The sequence below is a fragment of the Herpailurus yagouaroundi genome, unplaced genomic scaffold (assembly GCF_014898765.1).
Source record: "Herpailurus yagouaroundi ecotype Mexico unplaced genomic scaffold, PumYag 142, whole genome shotgun sequence".
In the NCBI taxonomy this organism is placed as follows: domain Eukaryota; kingdom Metazoa; phylum Chordata; class Mammalia; order Carnivora; family Felidae; genus Herpailurus; species Herpailurus yagouaroundi.
In genome coordinates this window covers 9,179,387-9,203,031 of record NW_024412397.1, presented here as the reverse complement: position 1 = coordinate 9,203,031, position 23,645 = coordinate 9,179,387, and the positions used below count along the sequence as shown (strand labels likewise).

Below are 23,645 nucleotides of genomic sequence, written 5' to 3'. Positions count from 1 at the left end.
AGAACAAACCCATATATCTTTAAGACTTGATTCATTGTTTCTTTAAAATAGTAGATTATGCTATGAAGCATTACTGTTTTCATAGTTTTTTATTACATTTTTATCATACCTAGGATATATTACCAAAAAAAGGAAACTCCTTACATATAAAGCAATATTTTTTTTTCTTTCAGAGTGCAGATATTTCTTTTTTACAAGAATTCTAAAGGACAGGTTAGCAAAAAGCAATGAATTTTGGAAATAGTGAAAGGAAACTCACATGGAGAAAATGTATTCATAAATCTTAACAAGTTATAGTTTACTACTTAATATTTATTAATGTTAATCAGAGCAATTATGCATTGAGGAGGGTTAGTTCTGTCTTGAATGAGATTTTTAGGAAGGTTGTCGAACAATTACAGTTTAAGGATTCAGAAATTAGATAGGTTTTCTAAATCAACTTAGTAAAATTAATTTTTCTCTATGTAGATTGTCTTTTCTTTGGTTAACAAGTTAAATTGTAACTTAATATAGTTCCTGAGTGGAAAAAAGTACTTTTCATCTATTGTGAATGTTCAATTGTGTTGTTTTGAGGAAAAAAAAAAAAGATTTTGGCCTTATAAATTTGGTTGTATCAAGGAGAAACATTTTTGTTTCTTTATATGTGGCGTTCCTGGAGCTGAGGTTACTAAGAAACGTTCATTGTAGTACTGTAAAACTGAGTTAGAAATGGGTTTCCTACATTGGAAATGGGTTTTGTAACATTTTTGTTTTTATTTCTTATGCATTCGATACCCTAATGCAGAAAGACTGTATGAATGACTGTGTTTGACAGGTGTGAGTAGAGTGTGTGTATGAGAGAGTGGGGGAGGGAGGGAGACATGGGGGACGGGTAATAATAAAGCTATTAAGTTTTAGTAAGATAAGCCTTTGAGGTCATCTAGTCTAATTTCCTGACTATGTGTATATGGGGAAAACAAGTCTTGGGTTGTGGGGTCCCTTTCCCCAAGGCCACAGCTGACAGATGGTTACTAGCTGAGCTGAAGCACGTCTGGGTCTCACCTTGTCACTACTCCATCACTCCAAACAGTGGATCTCAAGTGATAGCAGTTTGCCCCTCAGGGTATGTGTAGCAATGTCTGGAAATGTTTTTGGTTGTCACGACTTGGGTGCGCTACTGGTAACTAGTGGGTAGAGGCCAGGGATGCTGCAAAACAACTTATAATACACAAAACATCCTCACATCACAGGGTTATTTGGTCCAGATGTCAACAGTGCTGAGTTTGAGAAATCCTTCCAAAGCATGAAGTACATCACACGCCATTATTAGCCAAGGAAAGAATCATTTACTTCTGCTATGAGCTTGGTCAAAATTCAATGAGTAAATTTTTAATTTCTCATAGGTAGGTATTTCCAAGGAAAATTCCTGAAACATTCAGTCACAAAGACAAAGTCATTATAGTTTCACAAAATCTCACAAAGACAAATGTTTCATATGCTTATTATAAGCCTAAGTAATACACCTAGTCGTATTTGTCAGAGGCTGAGTGTTGGTACCAGAACAAGATCACAAGTGCGAAGTGACTACTTAGAGGGGTAGCAGAATAAGTCATGTCATCAGACTGGGCCATGCCAACATTTGCTTAGTGTTCCCATTTAGAATATCAAAATTTGCTTTAAAACTATTTTCTAGACATTGGAATTAGGCCAACATAACCACTTTTTAAAATAATTCGCAACTAATGATAGCTTTAATTTATTTAGTATCAACTACTCTTTTAGCGCTTTATTTCCATTGCCTCCTTACCCTTAGAATCACCATCCATGATCCACCATTTGACAGTGATGAAACTGAGGCTCAGAGACAGAGCTCCCTGAGCACGCCCAACCAACGCTCAAACCCAAGTTTGTGATTAGGATCTCTTCTTTTTAAAGGTATATTAATTAGAGATCAGATTTATTTTTCTTACAGTTTTTTCTTAACCTTTCCCTTAACTGACGAAATACAAATAAAGTTGGCTTTGTGTTACTACTCCGACATTGTCATAGAAAATAGACGATGTGTTTGTAAAGAAATTCTGGACATTGTGAGGCAATAATTCCTCCTTCTAAAAAGTGAGAGAGAAGAAAATATTTTCTGTAATGCTACAATAAGACTCGTATATGGACACGAGGATTTAAGTGGCTCATGTGTGTGAGTAGGTGCAAGGTAGTGTAATAAAAGATGGTGGCTAACCCCCCTGGTCTGTCTTGATGAAGGAAAGACATATTTGTAAGAATCATAATGGGCTCTGATTTCGTGCATATGTGTTTCTAATCTATCGTTTCAAACCACTTAGTGCATTTCAATAAGAGCCAAACTGCCTTCCTTGCAAGACATTTCCAGTTATGGAGACAGTTATGATGCTTTTGAGTAATTCTACAAATATTGGTAAAGCCATTAAAATTGTAGCAATTAAGATTTAGCAGTACAACTGAATTCAAGTGGTGACTCAGGTCCACAGAAAATCTTTCCCGTTTGTCTTACTTTGCCAGTGTTTCTCTATCGCACTTTGTCAGTGGAAGGCACGTATGTGTGATGTTGCCATTATTGATTCTTCCGATGTATAAAAGTAGGAAAAAACCCCAACACTATGAAGAACTTAAAAATCACTGTATACTTATTGTTTTAAAGCTGTATCTTTCTGATTTATTTTCTCGGTAAGTTATTCAATTCTGAGTTACTCTCATTATTTTTGTTTCTTTCATTGCTTTCACAGAACATCCATTCATCCATTATTTATGCATTTGTACCTTCATCACTTATCCATATATTTGCGTATCTGCTAGAAACTCAAAGACAAGTACAATACTGTGTCCTTAAAAGATTTACAGTTCCCTGAGGAAACAGGTAATTAAGTGCATGAATATCACCTCTGACTGTAGCATTCGCTTTCTGTGGGAATCAGGATATGCCTTGCAGAGATTGTGAGAAATAGCTGTGAAATTAGGTAAAGGTTTTGATGGGGGTTTCCAACCTTATGGCTTCTTCTCAACTCCCCAGTTAGCGGACAGGGATCTGATTAATATGTTCCCCGTTGTTTTTCCAGTTAGATAGTGTTATAACTGTCCCTGGGCCTGGAGCTCCTGATCTAATCAATAAGGCCACCGGAGCAGACCGAAGACAGTGGTTTAACCAGGTGAGTTCTTTTCTCTCCATCACCAAATGCCTGCACAAGTCCGGTCATGGTCCTGGCTGCTTCTGCCATTTTCAATGTGGCTTTCATCTGAATTATGACCTCATGACCTCACGATCAAGTCATGCTTCTCCATCTCCAGCTTCCTATCCTTGTTCAAGTAAGGGTAAAGAGAGAAGTGAAATGGAAAGGTATCCGTGTAAGGAAGACAAAACTTTTCAAAAATGCTTATCAGGTTTCCACTTATGTTTTACTGCCCAAACTACCACATAGTTAAGTGTGTCTGTAATGGGAGTCTTGGTGACATAAGCTTTTTCCTTTTTTTTTTTTTTCCCAACTGTAGGGAGGAATCAGAGAAAAAATACTAGGTAGGTAAGTAGCAGACTTCATAGGGACAACCTAATACATAGAATAAAATTGGAATGCACACATACAAAAAAATCAGCTTTCACTGATGTATGTTGAGTGCCTTAAAATATTGAGAACCTGGGGCTCCTGGGTGGCTCAGTTGGTTGAGCTTCTGACTCTTGGTTTCAGCTCAGGTCATGATTCCAGAGTCGTGGGATCGGGCCCCTCGTCAGGCTCCGTGCTGAGTGTGGAGACAGCTCAAGATTCTCTCCTCCCTCTGTCCCTCTCTGCTGCTCACATGTGCTCTCTCTAAAAGGTATTGTAAACTTGCCAAGAAATGAAAACTCTAAGGCTGAATTTTCTCCTTCTTTTCTTATACTCCCCTTGGTTGTTATGGAATATTGAGCATTAAGATAATGAAGATGTTTGTGCACCCATGTGTGTTTGAGTATGTGAGCCATGGTGGCAATGTACTTTTTGAACTAAGATAGAGACACTGGATAACTTTGTTTCCATGATGCTGGTAGGTCCTATCAGTCAACAAAGCATTTGTGAGCCAGACTTGGTAATAAGCACAAAGCAGGATCCCCTTCCACTTTATCTCAAGAGAAGTGAGGTTGTGTTGGAAAATGAGAAGAAACCCTACAGATATAGTCAGATTTTACTGATCAGTGATTTATCAACTTGAAAGTAAAAGCTCATGTGGTAAAACAAAAGTCTGATTGGTGTGGATTCAAAAGAGATGAAAGGAGATGAAATGAAGACAGAGAAATGGACAATTCTTTCAGGTTTTAGTATAAAATAAGTTATTATGTGTGAAGGGTGGACTGGTATAAAGACTAGGGAATAAGAGAAAGGTTTCTAGCTTGACAGACTGCATGGATGGCAACATCATTATTTTAGATCAAGAATAAAAGATACAACAGGAGAGGTTGTGGAAGAAATATAAGAGATTTGCTGTTTGGAAATTATGGATTTAAGTGGCTCCTAGTGCCTGTTCTCATTAGACTATTAGACATGCAGATCTGAAGCTTGATATTCTATTATGGGCTGGCCATATGTGTTTGGAAATTAAATGTATATTAGTGTATTTGCTAGGGCTGTCATAACAATTTACCACAAACTTGGTGGCTTAAAACAATAGATATTTGTTATCTCACAGTTCTGGATTATAAATGTCCAAAAGCAAGGTGTCAGCAAAGCCATATTCTCGCTAAAGGCTCTAGGGGAGGGTCCTTCCTTGCCTCTTTCTAGATTCTGGTGGTTGCCAACAATCGTTGGCTTATAGATGCACCGTTCCTATCTTTGCCAATGCATTCGCATGGAATTTGCCCCTGGGTATCTGTTTCTAAATTTCTCTCTCTTTAGAAGGACACCAGTCATTGGACTAGGGCTCACCCTAATCCGTTCGACCTCATTTTAGTTCGATTACCTCTGCGAAGACCCCATTTCCAAATAAGGTCACATTCACCGGGTCCAAGGGAGAGGACTTACACACATCCTGTCAGAAGACACAATTTAACACACAATGATGTATGAGTGGCAAAAGTGGCCACAGAAACAAATGTGATCACCCAGACAGAGGGCTCGGAGTGAGAATAGGACCAGTGATAGTCCCTTGGAAGCACTCCACCTTGAAAACTAATAAAGGAGGGTATGGGGATATGGTACAGTCAGCAGGACAGAACAAGTAATCCAGAAAAACTGCATTCTGACAAATATATTGTAAAGAAGAGATTTGATAAGAGGGTCAAAAATCTTTAGAGATTTCAGGTAGCACGAGCAGTAGGAATAGGCCATTGTAACTCTTGCTAAATATGGAGAGGGGCAAGTTTTGAGACAGGCAAATAATTTAGGATACTGCAGCAATCCAGGCAGATCCTGATGGCCGCCTGAACCAGGATTTGGCAGTGGGAAGAGAGAGGACTGAGCATATTACTGAAGTAAAGTCAGAGCGAACTGGTCCTGGATTGGGTGTAGACTAGGAGTCAGAGATTACTTCCAGGGTTTTTCTTTAGCAAACTATAAGACTGGGTTGCCGTTATTGAGATAAACAATGCAGTGAGCCCATGGAGAGAAGATGATTTCAGTTTTAAATATGTTGATGACATATCTGTCACATTTTCTACTGGCAGGGTCTAGAGTGCTGGTGCATGTAAGTGTCGGAGACTCAAAAGAGAATTGAATCCAAAAACGAGATACTTGAAAGTCATTTGAAAGGAAAGATAATAATTCAAATCATGAGAATGGATGACATTATCCAGAGAGGTAATAGACTTACATGGGAAAATATCTGATGCACACAGAGCGATGGGAAGGAAAAGAAGCACCACCGAAGAGACTGGGGAGAGCCAGCGAGAAAGGTCAAGAGGAAGAGGAGAGTATTGTGCTAGGATAGAGAAGAGCGTCTCCATGTTGGCAGGGGTGTGAACAGCGGTGTCAAAGGCTGTGGAGATGACAGGTACAATGAGTGCTAAGAGGAGTCTAGAAACTTAAAAAAAAAACCCAAACATGCATGTATGTGAGTGCAAATGTGTGTGTTTTCAGAGAGCCACTTCGGTGCATTAAAGGGAGTAAATGGCAGATGAAATGGGGTTTTTGGAAAGAAGTTTTTCAACTACCTGACCATGAAATGGAGGGGAATGGTAGCTACAAATGAAAATGAATTGACTTATGGACATAAGCGAAATGGACTGAAGCCTTGACAGTGTTTAAAATCTCCTGGGGGGGATTCCAGACAGAAGGAGAGCTCAGAGGAAGAGGAGAGAGAAAGGTGATTGAGCACATCTCCGGAAAAGACCAGGGAAAGGAAACCTGAGCTCAGAGGATTAGTTCCTTTTCTACAGGAGAGTGTCACCTCTCTGTTGCATTGGGATGTAAGGGGGAAGGATGCTGTTAAGTGGAAATGGATGGCAAACCTATTATTCAGCTAAGAATGGTCATCCACACTAAGGAGGGAGAAAGACTAAAGGATCTGAAGACATTAACTCTTCGTTCAAATGCTGTTTCTGTGCTATTTATGAGGAATGTGCTCATTGTGTTTCTTGTGCCCTTGCCTCTTTCTTTGGGCATTTAGTGCTCGTAGTGTCAACCAGAGAAACTCTGTGGTCTGCCACCACCCCTTCCTCAGAGTGCTTCCTGACAGCTGGGTCCTGTCCCTGGAAAATCACTCCTTCCCTCCCCGCCCCCAGGCAGCCAGAGGGCTCTCCCTAGGGGGCTCTGGAGATGCAGCTCACAAGTGTCGCCACATGACTGAAATCCAGGGTTTTGACATACAGTTTTTGTATCATGATTTACCGACTTGAATATTCTATTAAATAGTCTTTCTTTTTTTTTAGCAACCTAATAAAAATCTTCCTGGACCAATGATATTTTCTGTTGTTCCTGTGATCTGTAGTATAATCTCTCTTTAAATCTTATGGATAGATAACTTCGTTTCTTTCTTCTTGGCCATCTTGGTTTCTTCTATTAGTATTACAAGTTATACCCATTGCTGTTAAACACTTGTGGATGAAGGAGTGGGTATTTTCTTCCTTTTTCACTCACAGTACGTGGTTTCAAATGGGTTGGATGGAAGGCTTTGGGTAACCATACTTAGTTAGGGAACATTAAAGTGATTTCATTTTGGTTCGCTTACTTGTGATCCAAAGAGGGTGTTGTATTGGTTTTGATAAAACTTCATAACCAATGGGAATCTTTTTTGAGTTAGTGCGGAGTGGCCTTAATGCTGGAAATAATCCTGTTGGCCAGGACCCCAGAGCTATACAGATGAGAAAAGGATGCAGGAAATTCTGTTGTTTACACATGTGTCTGTAACACTGAGCCGCTGGAGCAGCCCAGCAAGCCCAGAGGGTAAGATGCCTAATAACCTTGTGGTTTTCTATTTAATTATTACATTTTCCTGCTGGAGCAGAGCATGTGGTATTCTCGGAGCAAAGAAAGACAGTTGCTTATAAGATGCAGAACAAAACTACTGTAGGTCTGGGAAACAGAGGGATTAGGAGTTTCTTCTTAAAGTGGACTTGGTTCCTTCCCTCTTTCTTCCATTTTCCACTGTTGGTATTATTTATCCTGACAGCTTGCCATACTTTTCCTGTTTTCAAAAAATAATATACTAAGCAAAACTCAGGTAAGAATTTCAACTCTAAATTTAGAAAGTTATAGATGATGTTGATATTAAAACTTTATTTTGTTCAAATGAATATGATGAGTTAGTCAATGTGCTGGAAGTAACCTATATTCTTAGAGTTTTAGAACAATGTAAAACTGCTATGCAAACCCTCATAATTCTGCCTCATGCATTCAGGGTTATTTTCATTTTGATGGACAGTCCTCATACTGAATTCCTGCTATTGTTAACAGAAAAGTATACTTCAAAGTTACCTGGGTTGTATGGAAGAGATATGGCATAGAATCAAACAATAAACTCCTGTACATAATAGAGAAGAAATGGATCTTTAACTATATGGAAAGTAATTGTAGAATTGAGGAGGGGAAAATGATCTTTGGAAACCATTTGGAAATGTTTGCTTATGTTTCCCACAAACATAAATTGTAAAATGAATGCTAAGTGGAGAAGTCTATTAAATAGAAATATAGGGAAGATATTCTTTAAAAAATGTAATTAGAAACCTGTAACATATGCTGTTGAAATATATAGTGATATTTCTTGATATTCTCATTTACATCAATACTAGCTTTCTATTTTCTGATCAGGTGAATGCACTTTTGCTAATATTTTTGTGGAGTAGGATACTGTTACAACTTTTGATTAAATGCCTTGTTTTTTAATCATTTCATTGTTGAATATCCTTGCATATACATTAAATATTCCTGAATTATGACTTTTGTCCACATTTTTACATAGGCATTAGATTAAGAAGGAATCTTAAAAAGCTAGTGATATAGTATCTGTATAGCTTTTCTGTGATTTTTCAATATTGATTTTAGATATCAATAAATCTATCTGCATGATATTTAGAAAAATGCTTTATGTGAATTGCTTTTTTCCCCAAACTTTAAGAACTAGTTTTCTTGTAAAATAATAGATTGTATAATGGTCCCCCTTTTACATTCTTCATGTTTTTATTGGATTCAGTAATTGCTTGATCACTGGGATATAGTTTCCTAGTGCTTTGCAATGGCTGTGGCCTTGAAATTTATGAAGGTTTCCTCTAATCATTAGAGCCACAAATATAATGGCAGTGATTCTTTAAAATTAAAAAATGATATAAGAACAGTTTCTATGTGAAGAAGTACTGTTTCTTCCGGGCTGATACCGCAAGGTTAATTGAATTTTTCTATAATGGCAAAACCTTCAAACATCCTCTTTTTAGCAAGATTTTAGAGAAGCCTTGAGAGAAAAGTCCAGCTCCCTGAGCTGAGTCTTGAAAAATCCATGGAACTTAGATAATTGCTGAAAAACAAAAAGATCATCCTACTTTGTAGTAATAGTTGGGGCAAAGAGTTTTGAGCATAAATTAATATGAAGCAGGGAAGGTTAGGGATGAGCTTCATCGGAGAAGAAATAAAACGGACCTTTGTGAGTAGCAGATATTGTGCTGAATAGATAGATCAGGGCAAAGTTATGAAGCACAAAGCGCTGTATACTCTGAATACACAGTAATTTTGCCCCTGTATATTATGCAGTGGGGACAACTGCAAGTTTCTGAAGAGATGAGAGTATTTATTCCTCTTTGCTTTGTCATTGTTGTCGTCATCCTCCTCCTCCTCGCCCTCCTCCTACCAGCAAAGAATAATGTTTCCTTGTAAGATGATTTACATACATACCTGTGATCCTGACAGTTGTGTAATAGAATGAACTTCATTTTACGGAGTACCTTCATTTTATACGTGAAGAAATTTGATGTTCAGAAATGTGAAACAATTTCTTCAAAGCCACAGATATAGTAAGTTTTGGAGCTAGGATTCCCAATAATGTCTTTCTGGCTCCAGAGCTATTTCCACTCTGCTCCACTGGTATTTTAGGAATGTGAATCTGGCCGGAGTTAAGCAGAGTGGGTTAGGATGGCTCTGGGGTAATAGAGTGCAGGGATGAGGCGGCAAGACAGCATCCGTAAATCCAAGCTAATCGCAGTTTTCTCAGGTGGTCCGCTCTCGCCTTTGGGAACAGACAGAAGAAATTGATACTGAAAATAAGCAGTTTTTATATTTAAATTGGCCATTCTCGTATTCAACTCTTAGGCTTTCCTCTCATTTCCTTGGTGTCATGTTCAAAGAAGATGTCTTTTGACTTCTCAGAGGAAATTTAAGCATTGATTTTCATCAACTATCGCGTATTCATAAATGAAATGCATGAGGTTACTGGAAATGATATGGGGAACACATTGGCCTTCTTTTGTTTCTTTTTGATGTGTGATATAATTGAATGCTTAGTGACCACACCTTCTTAAAATTATGGGAAGACTCAACTATTATCAAAGAAAAGTGTCATGTAAGTTTTTTGTTTTTTGTTTTTTTTCCAATATGTGAAGAGCATCTATCTGTTGCTGGCAGTGTGGAGTACTGTACATTTGTAGTAAAAATAATAAACCCTGTTTAACATTTTTCCTCATATATCTAAACCTTAAACATACTTTACTTTTTCTTTAAATAAAATATTTTATATATACATATATAATATATACATATGTAATATAATGGTGTCTATGCTATCATTTTACAAATGTACTATCTGCTGTTTTACAAGTTTATTGTTATTTAAGTGGGCTTTATTGGAGTAATGCCTTTTGGCCATATGCCCAAACAGATGAAGATAGTTGAAATGTAAAGGTTCTTTCCTTTAAATTTATCATTACTAAAACAGTAAGTACATTTGTCAGTTCAGATACTTTCACCACTGACCTTATGACATTTCATTTTAATTAAACAGGTCTAGGCTGTATTCCAAGATTATCTTTTATAGAGGGTCTTTTGCATACCAAATGCCTGGAGCTCAACGTTTGGTCCTCAGTGCCCTGATCAACTCTAGATGCACAGTTGTTACCAAGTGTTGTAAAAAGGAAAACTGGGTATCTTCATTATTTTAACAAGTTTGTTTGTTTGTTTGTTTGTTTAATTATTTATTTTGAGAGAGAGAGAGAGAGAGAATGTGTGTAAATATGAGCAGGGGAAGGGTAGAGAGAGATAAAAAGAAAAAATCTGAAGGGTTCCCAGCTGTCAGCACAGAGTCAGACGCAGGGCTCTAACCCACGAACCACAAGATCATGAGCTGAGCCAAGATCAATCATGACCTGAGCTGAAAGCAAGAGTTGGACATGCCTTCAGCCCCAGAAAACTGAGTATCTCACTGGCGGAAAGCAGCCTATCAAAGAGAAGATGAGTTGTGCTCAGTGTCATTCTATTAAAGTCATAGCTTTACAGAGGATTACTAATATTTTCATATATGTAAATATCTGGGAGATTTATATTTGATGATATTTGCTAAGAGTTGCTATGTAGAAAAGATACAAAGCTATTTGATGTTAAACAACTGGTAGAAGCATTTTTTTTTTGGTAGCTGAAGACAGAAGTACCCTTTGAGTAAAAAACATATTCATTGCAGACCCCCAGAGCAGAACGAGGAGCAGTACTGGGGTAGGAGGGGAACCATGGGACAGAAGTCTTTCAGAAACCAAGTAAATGAATCATTCCGGAAAGATGAAATGGCCAGTTAACTAAAATACGACTGATTGGTCAAAGAAAACAGGAGTTGGGTGCCTGGGTGGCTCATTTGATTGAGTGATAGACTCTTGATTTCAGCTCAGGTCATGATCTCACGGTTCATGAGTTCAAGCCCTGCTTGGGGTTCACTGCTGTCAGCGCAGAGCCTGCTTCAGATCCTCTGTCTCCCTGTCTCTCTATCCCTCCCCTGCTCACTCTCTCTCTCAAAAATAAATAAATATTAAAAATAAAGACTAAAAAAAAGAAAACAGGAGTTAGCTATTAATTAGATTTAGCAATTTAGAAGTCATTGATTTCTGTTTCGGTAGAGATCTAGGCTTAAAACAGAGTGAGTTCAAGAAAGAAAGAGAGGAGTGAAAATATCTTCTAAAGCTCTTTACTGTAAAAAATGTCAGAGAAATGCGATGGCCCCTGCATGGGGATCAAGATGATTTTTGTTTTTCAGGTCAAAGGTATTATAGCACGTCCGTTTGCTGATGAGAATGATTGAGGAAGGAAATTTAATTTGATTAAGTAGGAGAGGACATATTTGCAGGAGCTAAGTCTAAGTCAGTTAGAGGGGATTTACATGGAACATACAAATGGGAAGTTTGGGCATATGGGTATGGAGGAGCCTGCCCTACAAGGAGGCTGAGGTAAGGGTATCCATCCGCAAGACTGGTTGGTAGGTGTGGCAGAACCAGAGTATGGCAGTTGTCTTTCGATCACTTTTCTTTTCTCAGTGAAATAAAGAAAAACAAAAGTTCATCAAGAAAGATGGAAGAGTAACAGAAGAAAAGGGAAGTTTGGAGACAGAAAATGTGTGGAGTTGTTCAGGAGAACGGGGAAGTGAATTGATAAGGGAAATGTAGTACAGTTGGCGTGGCCATGCTAGAGGCTTGTTTGATATTCAGAGTGAAGAATTTGAATTGAGACCGCATAGTGAAGGATGTTTTCTCTGAGTAATGCCGGGTGCTCAGATGCGTCGATAGAGGAGGCGGATAGTTGGATGCTATCCAGAATTGGAGTCTTCTAGGCAAGCACGGTTGAGAGAATGCCATTCTAGCTGAGAGTCATTTGCTAATAATGGAGCTCAGAAAAGGGAGGGCAATGTCGATAGGAAGTAGATGATACACAGTTAGAAGGCAATAGGATAAATTAGTAGGAGGTTCAAATTTGGTCAAAGAAGAGAGTTGTGGGGACAATAGAAGGTAATCAGAGAGGTGCTTAACATTGAAATGGGAAGAAATGTTAGTATGGTAAAGCATCTAGGGTATAGAACCAGCATGGGTGGGTGAGGTAAAACCATGAGAATTAATAGGAACTGAGAGAGGAGATTATTGTAAGGACACTGCATGTGAAAATATTTTGGACGTTAAGTTAGGATTTTGTCCCTGAAAACATTCCATCCCTCACGTACCTTAATAGTCAGTACAACAGCTGGTTCTACTAGGTACATTTTATTATCAATAAATGTTTTTGAATTTATTTCAATGTGGAAAACATTCCTGTTATAAAAATACATAGAAAAACATGATATTTCATATATGGCTCTTACAATGGTATAAAGATAGATATCCACAAGTGGACACTAACTTTAATTTCCCATTCCCATGCTGAGACTCTTATTTTGTTAGTGATTTCATCCACTTACCTTCTTGCTATATTTTAACGTGTCCATCACCACCTATAGTTATCTACTTAAAAACATTTAACTGAAGTAGAGTTGGCGTATAATATTAAATCAGTTTCAGGTGCACAACATACTGAGTCAATGATTCTATACCTTATGAGATGCTCGCCATGCTACATGTATTACAGTATTAATTGGCAATATCCTCTTTGCTGTCCTTGCTTTTTTTAAAATTTTTTTTAATGTTTTTATTTATCTTTGAGACAGAGAGAGACAGAGCATGAGCAGGGGAGGGGCAGAGAGAGGGGGAGACACAGAATCCGAAGCGGGCTCCAGGCTCTGAGCTGTCAGCACAGAGCCTGACACGGGGCTCGAACTCACGGAGAGTGAGATCATGACCTGAGCTGAAGTCGGACGCTTAACCGACTGAGCCACCCAGGCACCCCTGTCCTTGCTATTTTTAATGATGTTTTCTCGGTCTTACAATCTGTATTAGAGAAGAATCTTTGGGGAAAGATAAGAAATAGACAGAATTTTTCACATCTAACAAATTATAAGCCCATAATTTTTCTAGATTTGTATTATTTTGCCAAATTTTTAGATAAAAATGAAATTATATTTATTACTGATATTCAGAAACCATGAATCAATGATATTTTTCTTGGGCTTTAGTTCATAGTAAAAGCAATATGTTTAACAACTACATATATTTTAGTATTTAGCAATTATGTTTGTCTAAAAGCCCATGCTGTCTAAACAGCTTCAAATAAATGGTGTTTCTTTTAAACTTAGATGAGAATGTTGAACAGCCATATCCAATGTTTTATATGATGTTGGTTTACTTTGATGTGACTAATACAGCATCTCTTGCGTATATGACCATGTGGCAGAGAATGAAAATGTCCTGTTCATTTGTATTTGAATGGTAGCCATGTTTCTTTGGCGTATATTTCCATTATCAATAGGATGCATTTTTCCAAACGTATATTTGTGAATAATGTTATTAGAAATCATCTTAATTTGAAGCATAGATAGGAAGCCTCTGTAAGATAGAGACAGAAATTTTGTGAGACCCACTGGATATATTTTTGAAAAAATCAAAGCATAGCTTTCTGTTTCTATAAAAGTCTCTATGAAAAAGAAAAGCCCTTACATTTTTTGGATGTTCTAAAGTAGAGCTGTCCAATAGAAATATAATCCAAGGAACATTTACAATTTAGTTACATTTAAAAAGTTAAAAATTAAATGTGATATTGATTTTAGTAATATATTTTACTTAACCCACATCTTTAAAATATTACCATTCTAAAATGTAATCAATATAAAATTAATGAGCTGGTCTACATTTTTATTTTCCACCTGTGCCTCATTTCGACTTCTAGTACATCTCAGTTCAGACTACTCTCAAGATTTCACCAGCACCATCTGCCTTGTGACTATCCTACTGGACAGCACAGGCTATACTACTCCAGAATATAAATAATTACAGAGTACTCTCATAGCAAGTGTAGATCATGCTTAAGGCATTGCCTTTATCTTCTTTTGGACGTGAAGATAGGTGTTTGAGTGAGCTTCCTATGGAACAGATTTACCCCAGGTTTTCTCATTCTGAACCCGGTGTTCTCTGAGCTCCACTCTACCATTCTGATGATGTCCTGTTGATGTATTTAAGTTCTACTGATCCTGAGAGGTATGTAAAATAGGGTGACCATTGGAGATTACTGGCACCAATATGTTCTCCTCTCGTTATAATTTAAGAAAATCTAATTGGTTGAAAAGCAGGCAGTAATGAAAATGATGAAACCCAATTCTAGGATTCCACACATTTCTTAGTTTTTTATTTTTTATTTTTGTTTTTGTTTTTCTTTTTTCTTTCTTCTTTTCTTTCTTTTATAAATTAAACAAAAGATCCAAATCTGGTAGAGCAGAGAAACAGAAAAAGTGAAATAAGAGTTTCGGAGGAAGATTTAAAACTGTGGGTTTAAAGGGATTATTTGAGAAAGGATTGAAAGGAAATATTTATATGACTAAGAGGGTAAATAAAAACAAGCAAGTTTTCAGAAATGTATCTTTTTAATCTGGTCTTCAGCTTTTTGCAGTTCTCTTTGCACATGTCTTACATTTTCTATTTTAGGGACTGGAAAGCCAGATCTTTTGAGAAATGTAAACACGAGCTATTCACTTCCTGTTGTTTTGACATTTTTAATCCAATCCCTTGTCTTTGCTAAGGAAATAAAACACTATACCTACAATGCAAACAGATGAAAACTCATTTCAGATCAATTAGCAATTTGTTACGAACTCTGCTATATAGTTAAATTGCTTTTCTCTTTAGTGTTATCTTCTCTTCTGTCAAAGACAAAACCCGGAAATATCAACACTTAAAAAGCTGATTGTAGACTCTATGTCCAGAGTATAAAGACATTTTAGCTAATATAGAGAATGTATAAAGAGGAAAAAATTTTCACTTGCATGAATAGTAACTGAACTTTAAATAAAAATCTAACATTTATGCTTTGTAATATTTCATGTCTTTTCTTAAGATAAATGAAATTTTCCCAGTGAAATCAAGATTTCGGATCTCATTATTATAAGTGACTTAGGTATTATACAACCACCAGATTTGTTTTTCTGGAGACAGTATTTTCCTCCAAATAATATATCTGAAAGCTGATAACTTGTTTTATTTTACATGAAAATTTGAAAGGATTAGAACAAAATATATGGTTGCTATTATTTTAATCTTAGGAGAGTCCATAGAAATATAACAAGGCTATAAATCTAATGCTAGTAACTAAGATAAGAAGTCAACATTTTGTCTAAACATCAACACATTATTAACTGCTGTTCTGATAATTTGTATTCTGATAACATATTACTATTTCTCTTTTTGTTACATAGTATAAGAATGTTCAGTTTTGTGGGGTACCTGGGTGGCCCAGTTGGTTGAGCATCCAACTTCAGCTCAGGTCATGATCTCATAGTTCATGAGTTCGAGCCCCGCGTCAGGCTCTGTGTTGACAGCTCGGAGCCTGGAGCCTGCTTCGGATTGTGTGTCTCCCTCTCTCTCTGCTCCTCCCTTATTCATGCTCTGTCTCTGTCTCTCTCAAAAATGAATAAACATAAAAAAAATTTTAATAAAGACAAAAAAGAATGTTCAGTTTTGAACAATTCCAATATTCCTCCTTTGCTTTTTTGTATTATTTTACTTTAGTTTTTCTAAGTATTAGAATCTTCATGACCAAGAAAAATTAATTGATTTAATATATTTATACTACTGTAAGTGAATATAGTACTATAAATGACTATGTTTTAATTATATACACAATCAAGTTTACATATCCCTTTTGTACTTTTTCCATTTATGTCACAAGAGATACAATATACTTTCTGGAACCTCTGCTATTTCTACTCACAGGTAGACAGCCTTGTGATTTCAAAATAGATTAATCATGTATGAATCATGTTTTAAGAAAAAACATAATTATGAAACTTGGGTAGGTTCATATTCACTAATAATTTTATTTTCTCATCATCCTCGGCAATCACATTCATAAAGACTTACAATTCACAGACTAAATCTGACCTGCAGTAATTTGGAGTATTCTAGGACTTACATGGGCTCCTGTGGTATTGCACTTTGAACACATTGCCATGGGTGGGTGGAGGCAGCTGGTTTCCTGTTTAAAATATTTTTGAGAACTTTTAGAAAGTTCAGTTCATTCTCAGCCCAGAATTCCTTCAGAAAAGAATAGTTTAACATGTGCAAATATTTATATTTGAAAGATTAATTAGGAATATGTGATTAAACTCCAAAAATTGGGTTAGTTTGTTTGTGTTATAGTTTATGCAATTCTGTTATACCCAGTTCTTCCAACATGTCCAAAATAACTTGTTTTGGTTCTTTCATAACAAAAATTTGGTTCCATTTTAAAATGTGAAAACATCTTGATAATTTGCTGCAAGGGAATCTTTGGAGAAAAAAAAAATGATTTACACTTGAATTTCTGAGTCAGATTTCACATGTAATCACAATGTTAAGTTCCATGAGAATAGATATTTAAATCCATTTATTTCCTGTGTACCTCCAAACGCCTGGAACAGTGTCTGTGGCACATAGGAGAGATTCAGTAAATAGCTTTTGAAGGAATGCATGAATATTCAAAGCTCAAAAGTGAAAGAATGTTTATCCTTATGCTATGTTAGCAACATGCAGAAATGAGTAGTCATTATTATATACACATGCATGTAATTTTAATAAAATTATTATCAACATACACTGTTTTACATGCATTTGCTGGTTTTGCCTTTTATTTTGCCTCTGCCTTACATAAGTTGCTGAAATGATTTTAAAACCCTAATCCTAAATTGGCTGAAAATTGAAATAAATAAATAAATAAATAAATAAATACAGTTTTAAATGATTAAAACTACGATTTTTAAGTCAATTAAACAAAGAGGTCATTAGACTGATGTCACTTTAGTGCTGTGGTGATCTTAGGACAGCCAATCACAGATAGACAGCTAGGCTTTCTCTAAGTTCTAGCCAATCAATAATTTCCTTACTTTGTTTCCACCTTTTCTCTACAAAGCCCTCTCCCTGAGCTCCTATGGGTGGAGAGCTCCTATCCACTTCTAGTTTGGCACCATTTAAATCAAGTTTTGTTCAAATCTTTAAAATGTTTAATATGCCCCAGTTTATCGTTTTAAGCTATGGTTACCACTGCTTGTTTTTGATCCCGTGATTGTGAGTTTGTATGACAATTTTTCAGTCAAATTTAGTGACAGGGAGGTTTGTGAGAGTGTTCATCTTTGAGTAGGGTGCATTATGTAAAAGGATGTTGGTTTAAAAAAAACTAGTAGGACCAAAAATTTGGAAAGAGATAGGAAGCAATATTTTTCACATGGATTTTTTTTTATCTTTACCTGTTTTTTCAACCAAGGAAGTTATTTGTGTACCTCAGCTAAGAACTTTCATAAATGGAGATTTGCAGAAACACGCTCAGCAGGTAGTAAATCCCTGTTCAGATGTCACTGTGTATCACACATATGACTTCCATCTGATTAAAATGAAAATGCAGCAACAATAAAAACCCAAAGTATTTTTTTTTGCAATTCTTTTTTTTTTAAATGATTAATGTTTATTTATTTTTGAGAGAGAGAGACAGAGCACAAGCAGGGGAGGGGCAGAGAGAGAGGGAGACACAGAATCCAAAGCAGGCTCTAGGCTCTGAGCTGTCAGCACAGAGCTCGACGTGGGGCTCGAACTCACTAACCATGAGATCTGAGCCAAAGCCAGATGCTTAACTGGCTGAGTCACCCAGGCGCACCATTGTTTTGCAATTCTACAATGCCATTAGAAAAAAAGTTCCCAATCTACCTTAATCCAGAAAATAAAGTCTTTATTGTTAGTGTACTAGACTGCATAGTTTTTGAATGCCACCTGAATGCACCATATTCTCTGGGTATTGGTAAATTTAGTGATTTTTTTTTAAGAGAGACTCTATTTTGAAGAATTTTTTTAATTATGAAGTCTAAATATAAAGCCATACAGAACTTCCATGGAAAATTTCAAGAAGACTAGGGCACCTGGGCGTCTCAGTCAGTTAAATGTCTGACTTCAGCTCAGGTCATGATCTCACAGTTTGTGGGTTCGAGCCCAACGTCAGGCTCTGTGCTGACAGCTTGGAGCCTGGAGCCTGCTTCATATTCTGTGTCTCCCCCTTCACCTGCTCCTCCCCAGCTCATACTCTGTCTCTCTCAAAAATATGTAAACATTAAAAAAAGAGAGAGAAAACTTCAAGAAAACCATTTCCTTGCTGTATTTATACAATGCAAACTTGAAGAAAGTAAGCGATTTAGGCAAGCAAAGTCTTCTTTTGAAGAAAGGGCTTTGAAAGGGATAGCCAAGGTGATTAAGTGAGTGAAAGGCAGGATGCTTTCTGGAATGTCAGAACATGCGAGACAGCAGGGCTGACTTGGTGTTCCATGAAGCATGAAGGACAGCCGGCTGACTCTCATATGTAAGGAGACAAGCTAAGTTAAGAGAGTCAATGCCTGGAGGTAGAGGAGACATATAGTAGACTGACTTTGGATTTAATGCACTGAGTATGTTCACTTAAATGAGAAGATGATTTGGTCACCAAATGTGGTTATCTTCTAAGTTATCCATATGGGAAATATATAAGATGTTCCTACTGACACAGAATGAGAGAACTCCCCTGAGGTATAAGCATAAATATACTTTGAGTGTTAGATTTTCATTATTGCACAGTCAGTGCTTAATGTTTTATTGTTAACCACTTTATTGTTGAAAGTAGGGGGACTGCAAGAGCTGTAAGTCATGGTTGAGTTTACAGAAAAGAAAATCAGCTTTTCATGTTTCCATTAGGAAGTTTCAGTATGTTAATGGGAAAATATATTTGAATAACTTTATTTAAAAGGATCCAAACTCTGCATTACATTAATATGTCAAGTCGTGTTTGTTCTACTTTATGAAAAGTGTTAAGTTAAAAAAATGCATTTTGTGACAAATTTAAATGTTAACCAAAGCATTTATTTCAGAAGAAATTTCCCTTTTAAGTCCTCTGAGCTTTATAATAATTTAGAATTGTGGCTCTATGTGATCACTTGATTATGGAAGTTCTAATGCAGCAGAAAACAACTGTCATGTGGTGGTTCCGTTTAAGTAATAGAAAAGCATTTAAAAAAACATAATAATGAGTTTGAGTAGCTGCTCCTTATGTTAGCATGTCATAAATTATGTCTTTTACATGTTTAGTATTAATTGAGAAGGTTGATATTTTGCATAAATCAAGAGGAAGAAAAAGAAACCAAGGATTTAATGAATATTTAAGTATTATCTATTTTTAAAATACAAAACATACGTATTTTAGTTCAAGTTGGAACTTCTACATTTTTTGTGGAAGAAATATTCCTGCCAAAGAGTGAATATATAGGAATAGACTATTGACACCCAAAGGAAGTTGAATTATTTTGGTAATCCAAGACTAAAAGCTTGGCTCCAGTGGGAAGTGTGATCTCCAGGTGTCCAAGCACAGGAGACTTGGAGATGCTGAAATGGAAAGGCGAGGACGGGAGCCCAGCAGGTAAGACTGATGTAAGGATTTTGAATTTAATCCTGAGAATAATGGGAAAACAAATTGAAGGGGTTTCAGCAAATATTAAATAATCAAATGAAAAATATATCTCTGCAGTTGTTGAGTGGCAAACAGTATTGGAAGGAAGGACTTTGGGGCTCCTGAAAGAGTGGGCTGTGTTTGCACGAAGGAGAAAAGTAAACGTAGATGAAAAACCTCCCAAATGGTGAAATGAACAGGACTTGGTAATTGACCGGAAATAAGGGATGATGAAGAATGATCAGTAAGGGAAATCTAAAGTTTTGGCATACACAAACTGAGAGAATAGTGGTGACTTTGATTAATGAGGGAAAAAAATGGCGGAAAGCCAGTTAACCTTCCACAGAGTAAGAAATGTAAGAGCCTTCCCTAAACTCCCTGAAGCAGCAAAATTCACGCTATTTCCACATAAACACAAACACACACAGCAAATGCTGTTTTCACTTCCAACAGGCCTGAGGATTCCACATGAATAAAATAAGACTAATTTGTTAAGGCCCAATGGACATGCATAAACATAATTGCATACATATGCATTTTGGCAGTTGTAAACTCTATTTTAATTGAATGGTTCAATTAGTTTCCTCTAGATTCATTAATTGAGTATCTTCTATATTCTAGTTCCCTCTAGACTCATTAACTGAGTATTTTCTTTATTCTAGACATTGAGAAAACAAAGATAAATAAAAGGCAAGTTGCAGAAGTTTGTGGAAACTCATAGACTGATTGTGGAAATAGATGTATTAAAATTACTATGCAATTTCATAAATCCAGAGTAAAATAATCAACCAGAGCATGGGGCCACAGATAAAAAAGGAATGAACTGACCAGGGAACTTAGTGTAGATCCATTACTTTTCTCATTATTAGCCATTCTTTCTCTTTCCCTACCTTTACATGCGCAAACGACACGACACACACACACACACACACACACACACACACACACATTAACAAATTGAACTCTATTTGGGTTTTCAAGTAGTTTCTACACAAACACCTTTTTATAGGCACAAGATTATTCTTTTTATCTAGACCACATAGCTCATCTTTAATAAGTGTAGGCTAAGAGTTGATGACAGGACCAGAGTAGAATAATAGAACAGCCTGCTTTTCATGTATGTGAGCCCTTTATTTGTGAATTGTGCATCCTATTTGGAGAGGAACCAAGGAAACGTCAGTTTGGATTGTTTATTTCAGTTTATCATTTCATCGTTCCCATGGCTTCAGATAATTTGGAAGTGGGATTGTTTACATTCCTAGAAATTCTTCTTTGTTTTATCTTTAAGTGTTTTGCTTTCTAAATCTTATTAATCTCACTTTTTCTTGATTTCATTGTAGCAGATGATTTTATTACCCAAACAAGGGATAGAAAATAGAATAAATTGTTTAAAGAGCTGATTCTCATGATAACATCTTCTACCTTCACTAGTAATAAGAAATGTGTGAACATTGATTTTATACTCTTTATTTTTGTTTTAGCCACAAATTCACGATATGCAGAAAGGGAATCTTATGTAGTAAAAAAGAAGTATAAGAGAATATTTACCATTTATTGAATATCAACATTGTGCCCAGATCTTTTATGTACTGTAGCAAACATGCTCCAAGCAAACTGATAGGTATTATCGCTCCATGTTTATTATCAAAACTAGTGGGGAAAAGTTGTCTTCTCCAAGGTCTCACACACGGTCACAGGTTACATCAAGTCCCTTTGCAGTGCACCCTTCTTCCTATTTTGTTCTCACTTTTCGGAGTAACAAAAGAAATTGCAGACATTTTCTTTGAGAGTTAGCTATTATAAACTCAGGAACAATGGCCAACGGCAGCCGTAAATAGTAAAAAGATCAGTTTGCCTAACGTTACAGTATAACTAAATGGGAAAGAAAATGTTTTTGTATTCAAGTTAACTTCTGTTATGATTAACAATATGGGCTTGCCTGCCCTGTTACTTCACATTATGATAGTGTATTCAAGCCAAAACAGTCCCGAGGTAATCAGAACACTTACTTATTCACTGTTAAAAAAAAAAACTTCAATTTTTTTAACTTGTTGGGACAGTCTGCTGTTTTACAATGTTACATGTGTTTGTTTAGTTTCATTTTTTATTACTTTTATGAAATGCTTAAATTACATTTGATTATATTTGTCTGAGAACTCTTTTGACTTGCATTTGTATAGATTATCTTAAAGCATAGAAGAACTTTGAATATGGGTTTGTTTTTTAGATTTTAAGCAACAAAACTCAGTAGGAGACTTGGGACTCTGAGGTCAGATCTTTTATGCTGCCAAAGATTGTTAGAAATTTAAAAGTAGATCTGGCTTTCGTAAACATAATGAAGCAAGCGGAATTGAACATTTGAATTCAGTCATCTTCCAAAATATCAAGTTACTTTCCTTCTTCCATTTTCCATTTTAATTTAAGCTTTTGAACAGCAAAATAATTATCTTGATTTTGTTTTTGTCGGTGCAAAATTTTTGAAAATGGAAATATGTTCAAAGAAGGTGGAAGAAGTAGTTGGCTTTGTCCCCTGCCCCTCCCACTACAATTTGTGTTAATACTCGTTATCTTGAAGCAAGCTCAGGTAATCTTGGCTATCTGTTGAAACGAAACGTTTTTATAAATGCAAGAAAGATAATTGTGAATGGAGACATTATCAAGTATTTTTTGATCTGTGTGTGTGTGTGTGTGTGTGTGTGTGTGCATGTGTGTGTGCATTTGTGTGTGTGTGTGTGTGTGTGTTTAAGGGAAACAGGACAATTGACTATTTTGTCATAAGACTTGTTAAGGGCTTTGCAAACCATTTGGGGAGACTCATGCCTTCACTTCCATTAAGAGGAGGTATACTTGATAATGAAATTCTGATAATCTGAACACAATCGTTCTAATGAGCATTAATTTCATATAACAAGGTAACATCTGGAGAATTTAATCTCAGTGATTGGATAACTAAAGTGTGAATCAACCAGAACATTATGTTATGTTTCTTTGCATTAAAGAGACATGATTTGGGGGGGGGGGGCGGGGAAACAAAAATTTTAATTGTAAATCATATGTACAGGTTTCATCAAGCTTTTTGTTGAAATTAAACCCAGTGAATTTATGGGGAGTTTTTTGTATTTTATGCTCATTCAAAGTCTGCATGATAAAATTATTTCAGTACTGGGAATCATTTAGTGTAAGCAAGGTATTGTCCTTTCAGGAAACGTATTTCCTTTCAAGCAGAGCTGACTACAATTTGCTGACAACGTTGACCAGTCCTGTTATCATGTTCTTTTCCCCCTCGTGTGACCAAAAAATTCTTACTCGCACATTTCCTTGGTCGCAAGCAGAGGGACACGTTCCCTCTCCTATGCTGCCTCTGAGCTCTGTGCTTCCATTAAAATGCACGCTACTATATAGTGTGATAATATTCTCTTTATCATGTCTATTCTCCTGCCTCATCTGAAAGCTGCTTAATGGGTAGAAATCTGGGTAGATATAGTATTTGTAAAGATGGAGCCTGGCAACTGGCTGCTTTCGGATTATCCCAATGAGGCTCAATGTGGATGGCTTCATGTAAAGTGAACAAACTGTAAACATATGGTGCTCAATGAATTTTTAAAAAGAACACGCCCATGTGCCCACCCCCAGATCAAATAATAGAACCGTTAGCATTCTAGAAGCCTCCCTCATTTTCACCAAAGGTAAACGCTGTCTCTAGAAATA

At 36.4% G+C, this 23,645-nt stretch overlaps 1 protein-coding gene across 1 annotated transcript in view; it reads left to right on the top strand.

Moving 5' to 3' along the window:
- Nucleotides 1–23,645, top strand: part of CCDC102B (coiled-coil domain containing 102B) — a 195,062-nt gene that overhangs the window by 57,190 nt on the left and 114,227 nt on the right. Inside the window, 2 exon segments of the mRNA XM_040478595.1 lie at nt 2,739–2,869; nt 3,069–3,158. The gene's annotated coding sequence lies outside the window, so the exon portion shown is untranslated.